Genomic DNA, 17,912 nt, shown 5'->3' with positions numbered 1-17,912 from the left:
CTCAAAACAGAAGGTTATTAAATCTATCAAACTGAGAAAATGTGTTCTAGGAACACAAGAGTGACACGTGCAATTCTGTCATCCTATTCCAAATTCAAACTGAGGGACAACAGTGGGATAGCTGTACTTCATTACTTACTACAGCCATAAGTACATGGCATAATTTTTTGCCAAAAATAACTCTGAAAGCTGAGGAAGGTTCTCAGTGGGAACTGGGAGATGGTGCAGAGTACTGATTAGGAATAGAAATGATCTGGTACTGCTAATCTCCAGCGCTCAAGAGTCATGACTAAGTCTGCACAGAAATCATGAGACAGCCTAAAATAATCAGATACAAACAAACAGGCAAACAGTTTGTAGATGTGGATAGAATTTTAATTAGCCCCCTGCCTGGGTATCTTTCAGGTTCACTGAGGCCATGTATTCTAGCTTATCTTGGCAGCTGCAGAAGCTAGAAATACTTTTTTAAGTGAAAGCTTATGCTTTCATATAGGCAACAACTGCCTTGATGGGTTTAGACATAAGCAATACACAAACATTAAAAAAAAACCTACAAGAAATGCTGACACCTACCTGACCATCTACCTGGTCACACTGCATTCAGATGCCAGCTCTGGTGCCCTCCGGTGTTAATGCCAAGCTCAAACAGTCCCTGCAGTCCCAGGGAGCAGAGACCTAGACAGTCCCATGCTTCTGAGGGAGCCCCATCTGGGTCACCAAGTTACTTCTAGCAACTGCTTTCAACTATGTGGAAACCGTCCTTGGTTATGCTCTAGTTGGCAGGTGAAAATTACCAGGTGAGCTTGCCTCAGCAACTGGGAGGGTGGTTGTGCCCTCCTATGTACCCTGCCTACGAGAACTGCCACTCCATGCCCTGACTGCTCACCCTGGTCACTCATACTCTGGAGTCATTTATCTCTCTTGCAGTTGCTCTGGCAAAGCCCTTGCCACATCAGCCCCTCTAGTGAGAGCTGGTAGGTCCTACTGAGACTCTGATCTCTCACTCACATTTCCCTGAATCAATCTTTCTTTCTTTCTTTCTTTCTTTCGTTTCTTTTTCTTTCATTTTCTTTTTCTTTCGTTTTCTTTCTTTCTTTCTTTCTTTCTTTCTTTCTTTCTTTCTTTCTTTCTTTCTTTCTTTCTTTCTTTCTTTCTTTCTTTCTTTCTTTCTTTCTTTCTTTCTTTTTCTTTCTTTCTTTCTTTCTTTCTTTCTTTCTTTCCTTCTTTCTTTCTTTCTTTCTCTCTTTCTTTCTTTCTTTCTTTCTTTCTTTCTTTTCTTTCTTTCTTTCTTTCTTCTTTTCTTCTCTTAGTACTCAGGACCTAGTAAGGAGAATTAGCCCCCTCTTGTGGAAAAATGTCTTTTATTCTTCAAACTTTTATATTGTGAATGTAACTGTAGTGGAATACCTATACAAAAAAAATGGCAAAAAATCAGCGTAGAATAGTTTGACAGAAGTACGTATATAGTATATATATATATAGATATATATATATATACAGTTAATACTAACTCACTGCTCAAGTATTTTCTTGTATGTATGAGCAGGAATGAATTTCAGTGATGTTATTTTCAGTCCTTACCTTAAAGTGCTGCTGACTTCCTGGAGCTGGTAGAACAGTGGTGGTAATAAACCACCACTGTTCTTTTGAAAAGAATTCTGGTTATAGAAGAGATCGTTTGAAAAATTAAAAGGGAATGGGAGTAATGTTTTATGAAAATAATTAGGATGTTTATTTTGTGTTTATTATAAAATCTACTGATTAGGTGGAACTAAAGTTGACTTTTAAAACATTTCTGTCAATAACAGTAAAGAAAAAATATCTTTTGATGAAAACCATTGTATTACACTAAAATACACAGTGTAATATAATTTACTGTAAAGATATTTTATGTAATTTTCAGAGGAGTTAAACTAAATATATACTGCAGTTTGGCTGGTCCAAATCAGCAAGGCAGAACAATCTCATCTCCAGCTCATTCCTAATAGCAAATAGAGTGTACAGACCTTGTCAAAGTTCACTCTTTCTTAGATTGGTATTTGGAAAAACACCTTGTGGTGCTTTGTCTAACAGTCATCTGGTACAATAAGGATTTCAGATGCTGAAAACCAGCATCTGGACTTCAAGTTTTACAATTAAAGAATGTAATATGGAAGTATCATGCTAGGAGTTTACTTCAATGAGGAGCACAATTCTAATTGATTGCATTACATAATTAGCCATATTTGTCTAAGATGTAGTCTTGCAAAACTCAGTTGAAATGCTTCAAACATTTCATTAAAAAGCACCATGTAAAATGTAACAGATGGCTGTTAATTATACGAATTTAAATGTATTAATTTAAATAGCTCCTTAGAATGTTTTCTTCTTTGTGGATTTACAGAAATACATCCCTATTGAATAATTTGTGAGCTGATCAACTCTTAGACTGTTTTTGCATGGTAAGGTCATAATTTTGTTGAAATTAGAAGAGATTCCTTCTTTGTGTTTCTTTCAGCCTCAATCAATCTATTCTCAATATCAATATTTAGCATTTTTAATTGGTTTCTAAATTTAGTTTCACTGTAAATAATATGACTGACATGATTGGCAAATTATATTTGCTATTGTAATGATGGTTTTGTGTTGACAGCTCAAAGCTGTTCTGAGATCAGCTGATTTTTTTCATTATAGTGCCTCTATCAGGTTTCAAGGTTATAGAAGGCTTCTTGTTATTAATCCCCAAGTATACAGCCTTTTCTTTCAGTTCACATTGTAAATTTCTCTTTTGTCTCCAGCTCTAAAACTACCACAAATCAAACTCATACTTCACTCACATTGCAAAAGGTATTAAGATCTGTTTCAAAACAATTTTCTCTGTGACTGATGCTTTCTTTTACACCATAATCTATTCTGATTTCTCTTGGTTGAGATACTTACTAAACTTAACACTCACCTACGAATCTCATTTACCATACTTAGTTTGTAATGCCTTGTTATTCTAATTAAATTGCTAACATTACAGATACAGTCTTCAACAGAATTATACATTGCACAATGAGAAAAATTCCTCTGAGACACTCATGCAAAACTTCATTGAACTGAAGGAAATATTTCATAAGCAGAGCAGAAAAGAATATGTAGCCCAATTAAGACTACAAGAGAGGATTGATAAGGATTATGTGATAGATGATGATTTCATTTTCAGTGTGCAAACATATTGTATGTCAAAGAATATCTCTGTTTCCAGTAAAACATGGAACACAGGAACACACTTCTCCCTCCTAAACATTCATTTTGATCACATACTACCAATGACCTACACATTCTGTTGCATATAGAATAAGATCTCCAAAGTATCACAAGTCTCTTTTCCACGTTTACTTTAAACTTTTTTGTCTTTTTCTTTTTTCTTTTCTTCCTTTTCCTTTCCCTCTTTTTTTCCTCATAGTAGACAAATACCTAACATTATTAAGTGAGGGAAATGAAATTGCAGAGTTAAATGATGTTCATAAATGTGCATAGGCCTGGATTCTTCATTTATTTTGGAAAGCCTAGTACTTAGAAAGATCAGCATTTCATTAGATTTTTTTTTCTTTTTCATGTATTTTTACACTTTTAGAGTTCATTTCCGTAGCTACAACCTGGAAAGAGAAAAGCCCATCCCGCAGAGGACATGAGACATTATTTCAGAAAGGCGCCCATGCAGTCCCTCCAGTGGGCAAAGCTAAAGCTGCTAAAGCTTTAAAAATTGCTGGATTTGTTGCAAGAAATTATGCAAAAAATAAACAAGCCCCCCACTAACCTGTAAGCAAAGATGAGCTGGTAATTGGATATATTTTTATGTATTTAAATAATTAAAATTAGCATTTAAGTATTAATCTTCATGTAAATGTAGGAAACACACAATTATTTTCATAGACAATCTTTTTAGGGTTAAGAAATAACTGTGACAATATAAACCCCCCCTTACTCTGAGAAACAATGCACATATTCTAGTTAAACATAAAAAAATACTTTACTTATTCTGCTTTTACTCCTCATAAGATTAATATTTGATCGAAGAAAGTTTAGAGAATAAATAAAATTCATTTTTTAAAAAATCCCACAATATTTTAATATGGACCTGAAGACAATATTGTACTATTTTTGATTTATATTAGTTACATATCAAAGAAGGATTGGAAGAACCATGGTACTGTTTCCCAGAATAGAACAGGGATTCACTCTAGAGGAAACCATACAAATAAAAGAAATACAAATAATGTTGCATAATTAAAACTTATAACTTATAACTATAAACCAACTGTTTCAACTACTCCTATACACTATTATTGTTTGGAGTTACCTTATATGACAGTGATATTACAGTACTAATCAAAAATCTTCCACACAGATGGACAATTTGTGCATATCTGAAGGTGTGATATTTACTTTCTTTGTATTCTGACAGCTACCTGCATCATACATTATGATTATTCGGTATCTCAAAGCTGTTATCAGCCACTGCAGTTTACAGCAATTGTCGATTTTTGGTCTCTTAACTGTAATTCTCTTTTCCTCAAACAGTAAATGCAGCTAAACAAATCTGTTACATTCTTTGGTATTTTTGGTTTTTGGCAGAGCTGCTGAGTTATCTAAAAAAATAAATAAAGTCCTGAATCATAAAAATAAATGGGATGAAAAAATAAGAAAGAATGTTAAATACTTCATTTACAAAACAGGTGAATTAAAAAATGTTATGGGAAATTATTCCTTGTTTACCTAGCAATCTTCAAGTATGGTGCATTTCCCCCTCTTGATAATTTGAAGGGAATCTAAGGAAATGTTACCCTAGTACTTTTTTTCTATGACAGGATTCTGCACAACTGAATTGTGAAACAATCACTTCTCAATGGACAGGTTTGCTGGGAAAATTGTTTTGAATGGCAATCCAACCAGTGTCAGGGATGGGAAATGAATTGCCTCCTATTCTACTGCTATGAGACATAACATAGTGTAGGTTATATTATTTACAATGAATAACTGAGTATCTTTTGTAGCACATGCAGAATACTTGTCATTTTTTTCCTGCAATGAAGTCATGGACTTCAGTAGTCCAAGAGATTACACTGTTACCTCAAAAATGGCACAGAATAAGTAAAATAAAAAAAGTTGCTGCCCATAGTTGGTTTTGCAAGAAGTAGATGTCATCCTGCTGAACTAATATTTTTCACATAACAGTAGTAGTTTATGCTATTAAAACATGAAACTCATCGCTAGTGGGAGAAGTTGAAAATATTGCTGAACAAGGAAATGGATTTATTTCCTTATTTTGAAATGGAATCAGTGCTCAGTCACTGTCTATTGTAACAAAATGGCCCAGATGTGACCTCCAGGTTAGGGAGCATCTGCAGTGCTGTTTGCAAGAGGCTGGGAGGGTACACCAGAGAAAAGGAAGATCTATATATTCCTGGTTTTCCTATGTTTTTCCCTAAACATCTCTTACCAGACACTGCTGCAAAAAGATGCAGGACAAGGAGAACCTTTGTTTTGACCCTAGTCTTACCTTCATATTTTATCTGCTGTATGCTGTTAAATAACCATTTTAGAAAAAGTGTGTCTGGAAGAGCAGAGCTCATTTATTTTATCCCACTACAGGGAAGCTGACAGAATGGCTTTGTCTTCCTCCTAAATTAGATACGAACACCAAAAGATTATTGTATGCTTTGAAAGAGGGAAAATACAGGCAGCAAATTGACTGTGTCTCAAAAAGTTCAAATAGAGGACCTAGATTGCTATGTATACAAAAGTACACTGTGGCTGTTCAATACTTCTGATGCAGTGTACGTCACTGGGCATCAGAGGAAGTAAGAAGCTGATGTTTCTTTTCTCCTTGAAATGTCAGTTATTGAAAGACTTGCTCCTCTGTCATTTAACCTTTGGACATTTTTGTCGCTGATTTTATATGGGTACCTAAGTGAAAATAAGGATTTGTAAGAGTATTTATCCTAGTATGTAATATAATAGGTCTGTGAGTGCTAGGTGTTAGAATTTTTTAAATTTCAAATTAAATAGCATAAAAGCATGCTGCCCATTTCCTCTTTTTCTTCTCAAAGAGCTTATGGAAGATTCCTGAAGATTCCTGAAGATTTTAAAAACTGGTCTTGACAAGGCTCTGAGCAAACTGATCGCATATCAAAATTAGTCCAAATAATTGAAGTAGATTACTCCAGAGATGCCTTCCAACCTAAATTGTTCTGTTTCTTCTGCCTGAGATGTGTTTTCTCTTGAATGAAATGGTGCATACTATATGATTCTAGGTGATTCAATAGAATCACCTACCACCTTCTCCTGCATTCTTCCTTGTAGGAACTGATTTTTCTTTCTGGAATATGAGCATGAGCAGGAATAGTTGTCTTGCAGCAAAGGAAAGTAAGTAGTTTTGGTACAAGATATCATCTTCAACCACTGTTCATAGTCTGTTCAAAATAAGAGGAGCCCTGGAATGGCACAGAAAAGAATCTGACCAGGCTTATAACTCACCCTTAGATCATTTCACTTTTATGTATTGCCTGTGTTCATCTTTGTATCTTACTGTTCGCTGTTCTTGGGGCAATTGTAACATGAATTTTCATTCAGCTAGCAATAAAAACGGGCTTAAGTGCATTTTCAGATACAAGTTCATTACGTATGAGAGACAGGATGAAACAACCACTCATGAGAAATCAAGGAAAAAAAAGACTACCTGTTGTTTTAAGGAACAGATTATAGATGTAGCTACCTTAGATGGGGAACAGGCTTGATATTCAGAGTTGTGGCTCAGTCTTTCTCTATAAAGACAATGAGAGTTTTGAGTTTTAATGGAATTGAAGCTAATCCATAGAGAAGATTTTTGCTCTTCGACTAAAATCCTCATTTAAAGTCTTGCTGCAGTCTTATTTCTAATATGCTCTGTTCCTGATGCAATGCAGTACTGATCCATGCTGCCATCTAGTGCCTATGGGGGAAAGCAGCAGGCTGCTGAATTTATGATTTTTCATGTATGCTGAAAGAATAGCAATTTTTGAGTTCAGCTACTGTGAGGGCTTTCTTATTACCTCAGTTTTAACCTTGGAATTACCATTAAGGAAACTTGCCTTTTATAACACAAAAACCCTGTCAAGTATTCACAGGAAGGAGGTGGGGACAAGGGATAGAGACATGAGGGAGACAGGGAAGAGCAAAACAAGCGATAAACAAGGCTTCATGCAGTAACTTCATGCAGAGGAGAAAAAATACAGTGGTTACTGTTGCAGCTATCTTACTGTTCTGAGATTCAGAACAAGTGCAGTGGAGTGTCCATCTGAACCACCTTAAGCACAGGAAGGGATGAAAGTGAAAAATATCATGACCTTGAGAGGAATAGAAAAAGCGTAGAGAGAAAACATGAGAAAGAAGTGTTTGTGCACTCACTGAAGGGTTTGTGATTTAACTCTAAGCTCAGTATTGGCTAAATAATACAAATAATTAATGTTTTTCAATTAGTACTTTAATAAATATGCATATATTTATACAACTAAAATTAACTGAAGTCCTTAAAGACTGCTCAGTCAATTAGCCTCACATCTGCAAAATGACTAGATGTCCCAAAAGAGTCAAAAAGCTCAGCCATGGTAAAAAGACATTCATATGAGAGACTATTTAAAATAAGTAGTAAATGTAGTAAGGGTCTCCCAGAGAATGCTGCATATCAATGTAAGCATATCATAACTCAGTTTATTTAATTAAAATAGTTACAAGGAAAAGACTCTGAATTCTGATGACAGAATAGAAACATGGGTGCATGATTATTTTCCCTCCTTCAAAACACTTGAAGAGTTTTCAAAAAGATTACTATATATTTCCACGTACATTTTCATTTTAAATATAATTTTAAAGGACTTTTATGCTTCCCCAAAACAAAGAGCATAGTTTCAATAAAGCAATCTTTCAATGCACACACACCTGTAGAATCCCTCTTGACAATTTGCCGTTGACTAAAATTATTACTTAAACATTTGCAGTGTTTTTAGAAGTTGTCCTTACAGAAATGAAGAACAATAGTGATTTTTAATTGAAATTCTTGCTTCAATTGTAAAATATTTATTTTCAGATACTTACATCTAAAAATATGCTTGTAATCACTTATTTTACTGAAACTAAAATAATATGCAGACAAAGACACATATGGCATTCTAAGCAGTTTCAGAATATTCTAAAATTTGTAATTTCCCTTCACAGATAGGCAGCAGACAGACAATGCATACCATTAATAGAAACTTGTCTAAAGTTCTCAGGCAATATAGGAAAAAACAATATTGGAAAAGCCAATATTTTTTTTCAGAACGCAATTATACAGAGACAAAAAATGCATCATTGTCAATCATTCCATTAGGCAAGACTCTAAAATGTCAGTCTAAGGTTATAAATGTAGAGCATATTGCTTCAAATAAGCAGAAGAATATACTTCAATCTCGCCTTACTGATACAAAATATTTTGGTCTACCAAAATAAAATTGGTTTCAAATGGACAAAAATGTACCTACTGAGCTCTAAACATTATAGAAAGTTTAGCAGTATTCACAGAGAAATAAAGAAATAAAGGCATTTTCCTTAGACCTTTAAGAATTACTCTGGTGATGTTTGAGAATCTTCTTTGTTCTTTACACATTTTGGAAATATATCAACAAATAACTGTATATTTGATGTAATTTTCTTATCTATGCCATTTTTCAGGAGATGTAATGTATTCTGTATCTGCTTTCTATATCAGAGAAATGGGTCACAATTGTTTTAAGCTTTCCCCTCTAAAGACAATTGCTGTTTTATCAAACTGTACAGATCTCAATAAACCCCATAGAAACATAAGCTTGCTTATATTGTGAAATGTCATGAACCAGAATAGCGCTGGCTCTCACTGGGAATAGCCAGTGGTTCTAAAGAATAATGTGAAAACTTATGATGGTTTAGTCTGTTGAAAACTTTTAACATGCAAAGGACTCAATCGTCACTTTCCATCCTCTGACGTCATGCTTATATTAATAATTATATTAAATGGATACATAACAAATGTCTGGAAAAAAACATGCTGCAAAATAACATATTTACAGGTCCCCTCTCTGCGTGAGCTTGTTCTTACAGAAACTGTTACTGTTTCTGAGACCACTAGAGATTTGTTATTGTTGTGTAACTGTTCTTCCCTTTGACACTTTTTATCCTTCATACACAGAAGATAACCTTTATTGGTTTATCAGGGAATAAACATGACTAACAGCTTCGAGGAGCATCTGAATGCCAAGCAATGTCTAACTGAGACAAATTTAATTCATTATGGTTATAATTCTGATTACCTTTTTACACATTTATCTTATCAGTAAATAACAACCCAAACAAAACCTCCTAACTGCTGCCCCAGTATTAGCAAAGTTAGTTACCCAGCAAACATTGGCACCACTCATTTCTAAAAAGTCAGGGTAGCAATCAAATCCCCATGACTCTGCTTCTACCAACTGTTGGCATTCAAAATCATAAGCTGAATCATAAATATATTTAGCTTTCCATGTTGAACAATATTGTCACAAAAGTCTTGACAATGAATTTGTAATTAGCAGAGTTTTAACAGACGTTAAGAAAAGGTCATATGAATAATTTGCTTATAATCTGTGTTAGAACAATCAAAATGTAAAGACAGCATCATGATGATAAATTAGCTATGTAGCATGCATTTTAGATGGGAATGTAATTCTCAATAGCATAAATAGTAAAGAAAAAAAAAAAGATGCTTTTTCAGTTTTAGAAATGGACTGATACTTCTTAACGGGTATGAGTAAAGGTGCCAGAATTTGCCTGGAGTTAGAATCCTATACAGCTGTATTTATTTATTTCTTTTAAATTAAATCAAATCAGTTGACACTAATTGCAAGTCTATGGACTGCTGAAGGCATTATACAAAACACAGTAATAAAGTTTGAAAACTTATCTTCCTCAGAGACATATTTTCTCTAGACCTAATACTAAAGTCATTGCAAGATGTTTGGAATTTGGCCCCAATTTTGAGAGTGCTTGTTTCGTTCTCCTTTTGAAGACTTGTTTATCCCAGGCAGAGTGCAGTCAGTCTCCTAGTTCCTGATCCAAGATTACAGAATTCACTGAAACTTTCCCTTTTATGGAAGCTAGTGCTATTACTTTTCCTCAGATTTTAATATTATTGCTCATAAGATTATGACTAGTTTAGCTTTGATGATGGTTAGAGAACTTCTGCCTCCAAGTTAAGGTACAAGACAGTCTTCCTCAAATTCTGCTGACACTGGGTACCTGTGTTCCTCCTTTCTCTCATGTCTCACATTTTCTGGAGGGACTATCAGCATAACATTGCACAGTCCTGTTTGTCTTAATATTGTCTTCAAAGATTTCCTTTTCCCTCCTCTTTTATTTCTAGAAATCATTTCACTAGCAAGAATACATTGAAACAGCAAGTTTTAAGTAGGTATTGCAAAATCTTACAGACTTTCAAACTGTACTTGTATGCATGCATAGACATACCAGAGTCAAATGTATGACTTGTGTTGTATGTCTTACTGTACAATTGTTCTGGAACTTGTTTGGGATTCCCTTGGCATTACTTGAATTTTGGCAATTGTGCTCACTTTTATAGGGAGCAGCCACAAATTTAATCAAGGAATTAAAATGTATAGTTCTTTCAGCTAATTGCTAGTGAATGAATTACAGATCAGGAATAATTCACAAACCCTATTCCACGGATAAAGATAAATTCTACAAAATTGCAGTCAAATCACATATAATTCTGGAATGAAAAAAGAACTGAAACAAATCAGAGAACCAATTTGTTAGATTACTTTCTCCTCTTTCTAACACAACTGAAATTTGACTGTTGGAGGATTTAATATAGCACAGTAAACTGTGGTTCTTGGCATAGTGAAGGTATTTGCTTAACTTTTCTGCTTCTGAAAGTTACCTACATTGTCAAGGAAACAAGATAATGATCTGATCTGTATGACAGAAAGTTCAGGATGTCTCATCTCTCACTGTAGCTGACTACCTTTCAGCAGCATCCATTTGCTAGTCAGGCTAAAAATGCATAACATGACTGAAACATTATTTCCAAATGAAAGAACTCTCAATAAAACCAGCAAAAGGCTTACAGACCCATTTTAAACAACCACGCTAAGCTAAAGTGAGACTCCTTTTCTTTCTAAAAGTTCCCAATGGACAGAATACCCTTTGAATTCCATGATCATCTCACAGACCTTTGTATAGTAAGACATTTTTCACACAAGATGTCTAGCTATTTGGATACAATTCAAAAAGAGGCTTATGCTTCAAAGAGCAGGAAGGCTGACTTAAGCTTTAGATTAAATACCAAAATCTCTTATCCTTCCATATTTGTCATATGTTATAATCCTTGGAAGAGTGGCCTCCGCAATAATAGGAAAAGAACTCTAAAAATTGGCTTGACAGACTAACAAGCACATTATACATAAATGGTGGTTAGGGAACAGTTATGGGGATTTTAAATTTTATAAATGATAAATGCTCATTTATATTAAAATGTACATGAATTTCCAATGGGAATGTTCCCTGACATAAAAACCTTACTTCTGAGGACTGATTTATTCTCTAGCATATATGAACAAGAAACTCCCTGCTAGGTATTCACCAGGGCAAGGATGTATACTTTATGGATGCGTAATTCTAAACAGATTGATTCTCCTTCCAAATTTTGTCTTGCCAAAACAATGGCCAGTGATAATTTTCTGACTGCAGTTCAAGGGGATATTTAATACTATTTCTATGGTTTAGCTATAGGTGTGAGGGTTATCACAGTGTGATTAAGCTCTAGAATTTTTTCCTTCCTATTACCTGAATTAGTTTAGTTTCCATATTAAAACATTATTCCTTTAAAATAGATTTTTATTTTCTTGAAATGATCTATCATTTATTTTAATGAAAACATTTGAAATTGATTCACTTTTGGACATTCCTCTTTAAAAACCACACTGTAAAAATACTAATTATACAAGCTTGAACTCCATCTGATTCCCGTGTTAACTTCCATAATAAAACACTTTTCATATGTGTCACTGATGCATAAGGAACTGTTGCTTTTACAAAATATAAATAAATATAACTCTTTGAGGTATTGTCCAAAACAGGCACCTCTGCCTTAACACCTTCCTTCTAAACCCCAGAATTATGTTGCCTTGAAACTGACTTGCAGAATCAGCTGAGAAATCCTGGGAAATTCATCATCTCTGGGAAAAAGCAAGGTGTGTGCTCCCTCTTCCCAGCATCCTTACATGCCTTTGCCTTTCTATGTGAGTAAAGAGGATGCAGATGATTCAACCACTGAAGAAATGAGTCAGTGGTAGAAATGAACTTAAGTAAATGTAACTTTTATGTTTCTCTACTTAAGTATTTAGCTGTATAGAGGAAAATTTTAAAGCAACATTGTTTAGATGAAATTTCATCCTTACCATAATAGATCTACTTCACCATAGATTTTGAGATATGTGGAGGAAGTATTTTAAAACCAATTATATCCATTGCCATTATTTTTATAATTTCTAAAATGAAAATCAAATTATTGTATGCTTACAATAGATATTAAATACATATTGTACATAAATTTTCATGTGCTAGGATATACTGCATAGATGACCAACAGAAACTACAGAAAAACAATACGAGGGATGCACATTAGTAACAAACATCATTTATTTCACAATTAACACTCCATTTTTCCAGCAGTTTTTCTTTTGTCTTTTTTAGTATATTTTTATACACAATATGAAATACATTTTCATATGAATTTTGTTTTCATAAGTAACATCTCACTAGTACACCACAAAGAGGTGCTCTAAACCCACATTAGCTACTGAGAGCAACTCTACCAAAACCAGATAGAACTGCTGCAAGCTCGCCTCAAGGCAGGAGTTTCTGATTTTAGTACTCTGTTTTTTAAGAAAAAAATGTTTCTCATGGCAGTCACTGCGATAAAACTTGTGTCCAGCGGTTAAAACTTAAAATAATGAGATTCATAGCTGTCACCATATTAACAAGTCAGAGGAGATTTATTCCATGGAATAGATTTAGGTAGAATACTCAGCTATCCATCATCTTATTTTTCATAAATAATCTATTCAGTTGAATGTCTTTTTTCCCTGCAGTAATAACTATGTAGTGTGTGAATTGTTTGGCATGATTTTACAGAGGTTTCTGTCCTGACAACTGTGGTGCATGTGTTTAAAATACCATTTTTATGAATTATTCTGTTGACTACAGCTTCTTTACTTGCACATGTAAAGATGAGCATATATACAAGCCTCCATATAATCAGGACTGAAGAAATAAATTTCCCCAGAGATCTAATTTCTAAATCTCCCTTTAATCCAATTGAAATTAGTTTTGTAATCCTAGATTAGTTTTAACAATTTTTCTGAATCCCATCGCTATTCTGATGGTCAGAGAGGACAAGTGTGACTGAGGCACAGAACTCTGAACACTGCATTATTCCTTGTCTCTATCCCTTCACACTAAAATAAATGGGCATGGAACTTGATTGCAGTCTCTGCAAGAAGTATATGGCTTTGAGCTATTCAATCAAAAGAAGAGTCACCTGCTGTAATGGCATCATCTGGGGCATCTTCATGTAGGTCTCCATTACGTGGAGACCACTGAAAGTAAAAAATCTGAAATTCTGATTCTTCTGGAAAACTGAACCTATACATACCACTGAAGAAATATTTTTCCATTTTGATTTTGGGGAAATCTCAATCTGAATAGAGGTGGAAGTTTATAGATCAATTTTTTTTGGAAGTACAACTTGAACAGCCCCTTTTTTGTCATCATTTATTTCTGAATATAATTTAAAAAGTGATGTACATAATACAGAATATGTCCCCTTCTGATCTGTGCCCATTTTGTCTTATGTAAGCTAAAGTTTATTTCTTTACTGGATTATTACAGTTCTCCTTATGAACCTTTTTGCTTATGAAGAGGTATGTTTCATTGTCAATGCACTTGAATTTCAGCATTAAAATTTAGCTTTGTATTTGTATTCCAATGTGAAAATATTTGGATGCTTTGGATCATTTAAATTTTAAAGTTTTCAAAGGAGATTTGTATTTTGTTTCCATATTATTTATAGTGTAAAGAATCAATTCTGCATTTTGAAAGTCTGTTGTCTGCAGTAATCAATATTTATAAATGTGAAAGAAGGAAGGAGGGAAGGGAGGAAGGAAAGGAGGGAAGAAGGAAAGAAGGAAAGAAAAGAGAGAGAGAGAGAGAGAAAGAGAGAAAGACTTCCAAAATGATGCTCCTACCAGTATGACCTATATTTAATAAATGACTTTTCAACCCATTTTGATTTTTATATCAACAGGCACTACCTATCTTTAATTGAAATATTATTTGTGCCAGTCAAAGTCTGCATAGAAATATAATTGTTTTGAGAGCTATACGGCACTGGAACACAAAATTTGCTTTGGGACTGCTAGATAAGTAGGAAATTCAATCTGAATTCTTAAATCTAAAACATAAAGTCTTACTGTATAGGTTTTTCAACTACACACAGGATAGATGAAGTACAGTTATTTAAAGAGAATAGTAAGATCAGAGATACTGAAAAAAATTTTCAATTGAAAGAATATAAACATCAACCTTAGATATACATTTCAGACTGTACATTTGCCTCAAGTATATGAATGATCATACTGTGTTTGAATTTTTGCCTTGGTACCGTCATTGCGTCTCTTTTTAAGTGCATATTAAGTATTTTATTCCCTTATCTTTTATGTCTAGGTGCTTGCTAATTGAAGGTTCTTTAAAAGCTGCAGTGAATACTCTCTGACTACAGAAAGCTTAGGCTGCATTGCCCGAAGTTGCATTAAGCAGAGCCTCATCAGCATTCAGCACCACTGCCATAGCGTTAAGCCTGGAAGAAGTGGGAAAAATTACCTACTGAAACATAAGAAGAAAAGATGAAAAGAGACCAGTGAGAAGAAAGAAAAGCGCCTTATTTCTGTGCTGAAGCTTCTTTATCTAATGGATCCCCCTCCCAAGCAATGTTGCGAATGGCAGGTGATGTGTTCTGCAAATAGATCAGCAATGTCACTTCTTAAATTGCACTTTTTGGCATTCAGGTGTTAAAACCAGTCAGCTGGTAGCCAGGCTTTAAGCAAGGCTGTATTATAGAAAAAGAGTACATGTTAGATCATCTAGCAGCAATTACAGTAAAACACCTCTGGCTTGAGCCAGAATCACTGTTACTGTTGCTTCCTGCAGTGAATTCTGTCACTATCATATTTGCTTCCCTTTTCACTCCCAGGTGTCAGATATACTTGGCTAGGATTATTTCGCTGGGTTGAATTTGTTCCACAACTTCTCCAGAAACTGAGGTGACTGTTAGCTTTCTGACAGTTCTCAAACACTGAGATCTCAGTGAAAAATTGCAGTGATATATATCAAATTATATTTTAAAAGGTGTTGCAAAAGACATTAAATAAATTATGAGATACCTACTGTTAGACCTGCTCTAGTCACAGAAGTAATATTTTTCTTCTTCCCTTTTCTTCTTCTTTTTTTTTTCTTTTGCCATAATGATCACTGCAGCAAGCAGTAAATGCAATGAACCCCCCTGTTATCTATGATGGAGAGAATGCAGAAATTGATTTATGATATTATGATATTAATTTATGGTATTGTACTGTGCAAAGGTGCAGTCATAAAATATTACTAGTTTCAGAAGTCTATAGAAAGAAAGAAGGGAAGGAAGGAAGGAAGAAAGATTACAAAAAGATGGAAAAACCATGTTATACCCCTTCTCATGTATAAAAAGCATAAGAGAAATTCGTATGTGCACAGATACTGCAACAGAATATTCAGTTGTTATTTGCAGCTTGTATAATTCTTGCTCATCATATTAATTACCTAATATATTTGTATCCTACTGTTACTGCCACTTATTCTTTACTACTTGCATAATTCTGTGTGGTTTGTTTATTAATGTTCAGTCATAGTTTAAGTCTTAAGTTACTTCATGAATTATTTTCACAGGCTATCAAAGAACTGAGAAATGCTATGAGGAAAACCTACTTTTCTTCCATGAGGATTCAAGAGCTGGGGAACGGAGATTCTGTCTTGGGAGAAATATGGGGCAATGGTTGGTTGAAGCACAGTTAAAGTTGACTGGATTATGTGGAGTGGTTGGGTGGTGGTGAGAAGGTTTGCAGGTGCAACTGAGAGAGACTGAGGGAACGCAGGAAGGAAGTGGTTTGTTGAGGAAAATGGGAGCAAGGAATAATACAAATCTTCACATTAAATGGGGAAAGAAACAAGAAGTTCTCTAGGCCTTTTCTACTCTAGCCTTTCCCCTGTCCTTTAAGGTAAATCTTTGTCTTGGTTTCCTAGGTATAATGACAACTTTATGCTCTTGATGGCAAAGTGAAGAAGGCAGAGTTCCGTTGCTCCTACACATCTTCATTCAGTCAAGGACTGACATTACTTAGAAGGCAAAAGAACAACCTCATTGGTGCATCAAAACTACTTTTCATATCTGTAAGAAAAGTAGATTAGAATCCTTTGATTTCTCATTCTGTCAGCAGGCGTAAAAAGCTAGAGGAATCCACAGGCCAAGTCCTCACTAGGGAAAGTGGTTACCAGTCTCCCCAAAAATCCAAAGGAAATACACAATGTGTTGCAGGAGAATGAATTAGAAGATTTTTCTTAGTTCACTGATGTCTTTGAAGAGTCGTCTCAGATCTAGCAGCAGTTAAAAAGCCTTATTCCAATGCAAAGATCAAAGCTTATTCTGGAGCTTAGTGAACTTTACTTGTGATTTTCAACTTTCATTTAAATAACTGATGAAAACACCATAATTTTTCAATTTCCAGTTCATCCTATCAAAATCTAATTTTTTGTTTTGGCTCAGACTGTAGCCACTTACACTTTGATGAATGAAAATGACCATAGTCATAATGCTCTCAAACTTCCAACTGTAAACATACAGGAAACTTTTCCTTCCCTTTTCCCTTTCAGTAATAATCTTTCCCATCTGTATCAAAACCAGAGACCTGCTTTTTCAATAACTGTCAGTAATAAAAAGTATTTTCCTTCTGATCTGTGTTAATTTCATCCTTTGCAACAGTTCTCTGTTAGTAGAGCAACAGAAGAAGGGAATCCATGCAGAAGTGTAATCAGAGCCAAGACTAAAACATGTCTAGGTAAAAAAAAAAATCAAAAAAAATCCAGGTTTTCTCTAAACCGTACAAAATAGAAACAATTTTGTGACTCTTTTGAAAAGTGAATGTCCCATTGTTCCATATTCTGTGTCATGTTGGTTTAGTTGATTTTGTTGGTTTTGTTTTTGTTTGTTTGTTTTTTAATGGAAGTTTTATTTTCTCAGATACTGAAGTAACATTTATGTATTTTTCAAGTCAAGTAAAATCAAACGGTCATCTAATCAACCACATGAATGTGATTGCCTCAGGTTGGTTTGATTTTGTATTTCAATATCTAGCTCCCATATAAATATTTGTCTTTTCATTTTCTGCAAAAATTTATATGAAATTATTTTTAAAATTAGTTTAAGCTAGGTAAGGAATAAAAAAGAACTAAAATGTAAATTCAAAAAGATTTGGATTTTTGAGCTTAACATAGTTTCAACAGTTCATGGATGGAATATGATTTCTTGTGTGGTCTGGAGTCTTTTATGCATGGGACAACTACACGTGGATGATCTACACTTTAAAATCCTGACTCTGGAATGAAATTTCAGTATAGGAGCTGTGTGCAATGAGTACTGTTCATATTTAAAGTGGATAAAAAGGAAATCTAACCCAGTTTTTGATTCACAAAGAAACTTCATTTTACTTACTGGTAACAGGGATTCTTTCATCAGCAATGATATATATCCT

At 34.3% G+C, this 17,912-nt stretch overlaps 1 long non-coding RNA gene across 1 annotated transcript; it reads left to right on the top strand.

Moving 5' to 3' along the window:
- Window positions 1-14,822: 14,822 nt before the first annotated feature.
- Window positions 14,823-17,115, top strand: LOC126650319 (uncharacterized). Its single transcript, XR_007631409.1, has 2 exons — window positions 14,823-15,078; window positions 16,054-17,115. It is a non-coding gene; the product is annotated as an uncharacterized LOC126650319 (long non-coding RNA).
- The last annotated feature ends 797 nt before the right edge of the window (window positions 17,116-17,912 follow it).

Source organism: Myiozetetes cayanensis, unplaced genomic scaffold (genome assembly GCF_022539395.1).
Source record: "Myiozetetes cayanensis isolate MyiCay16 unplaced genomic scaffold, myiCay2020 scf6-25, whole genome shotgun sequence".
In the NCBI taxonomy this organism is placed as follows: Eukaryota; Metazoa; Chordata; class Aves; order Passeriformes; family Tyrannidae; genus Myiozetetes; species Myiozetetes cayanensis.
The sequence above is the reverse complement of the archived record's forward strand: the minus strand, read 5'-3'. Positions and strand labels throughout refer to the sequence as shown.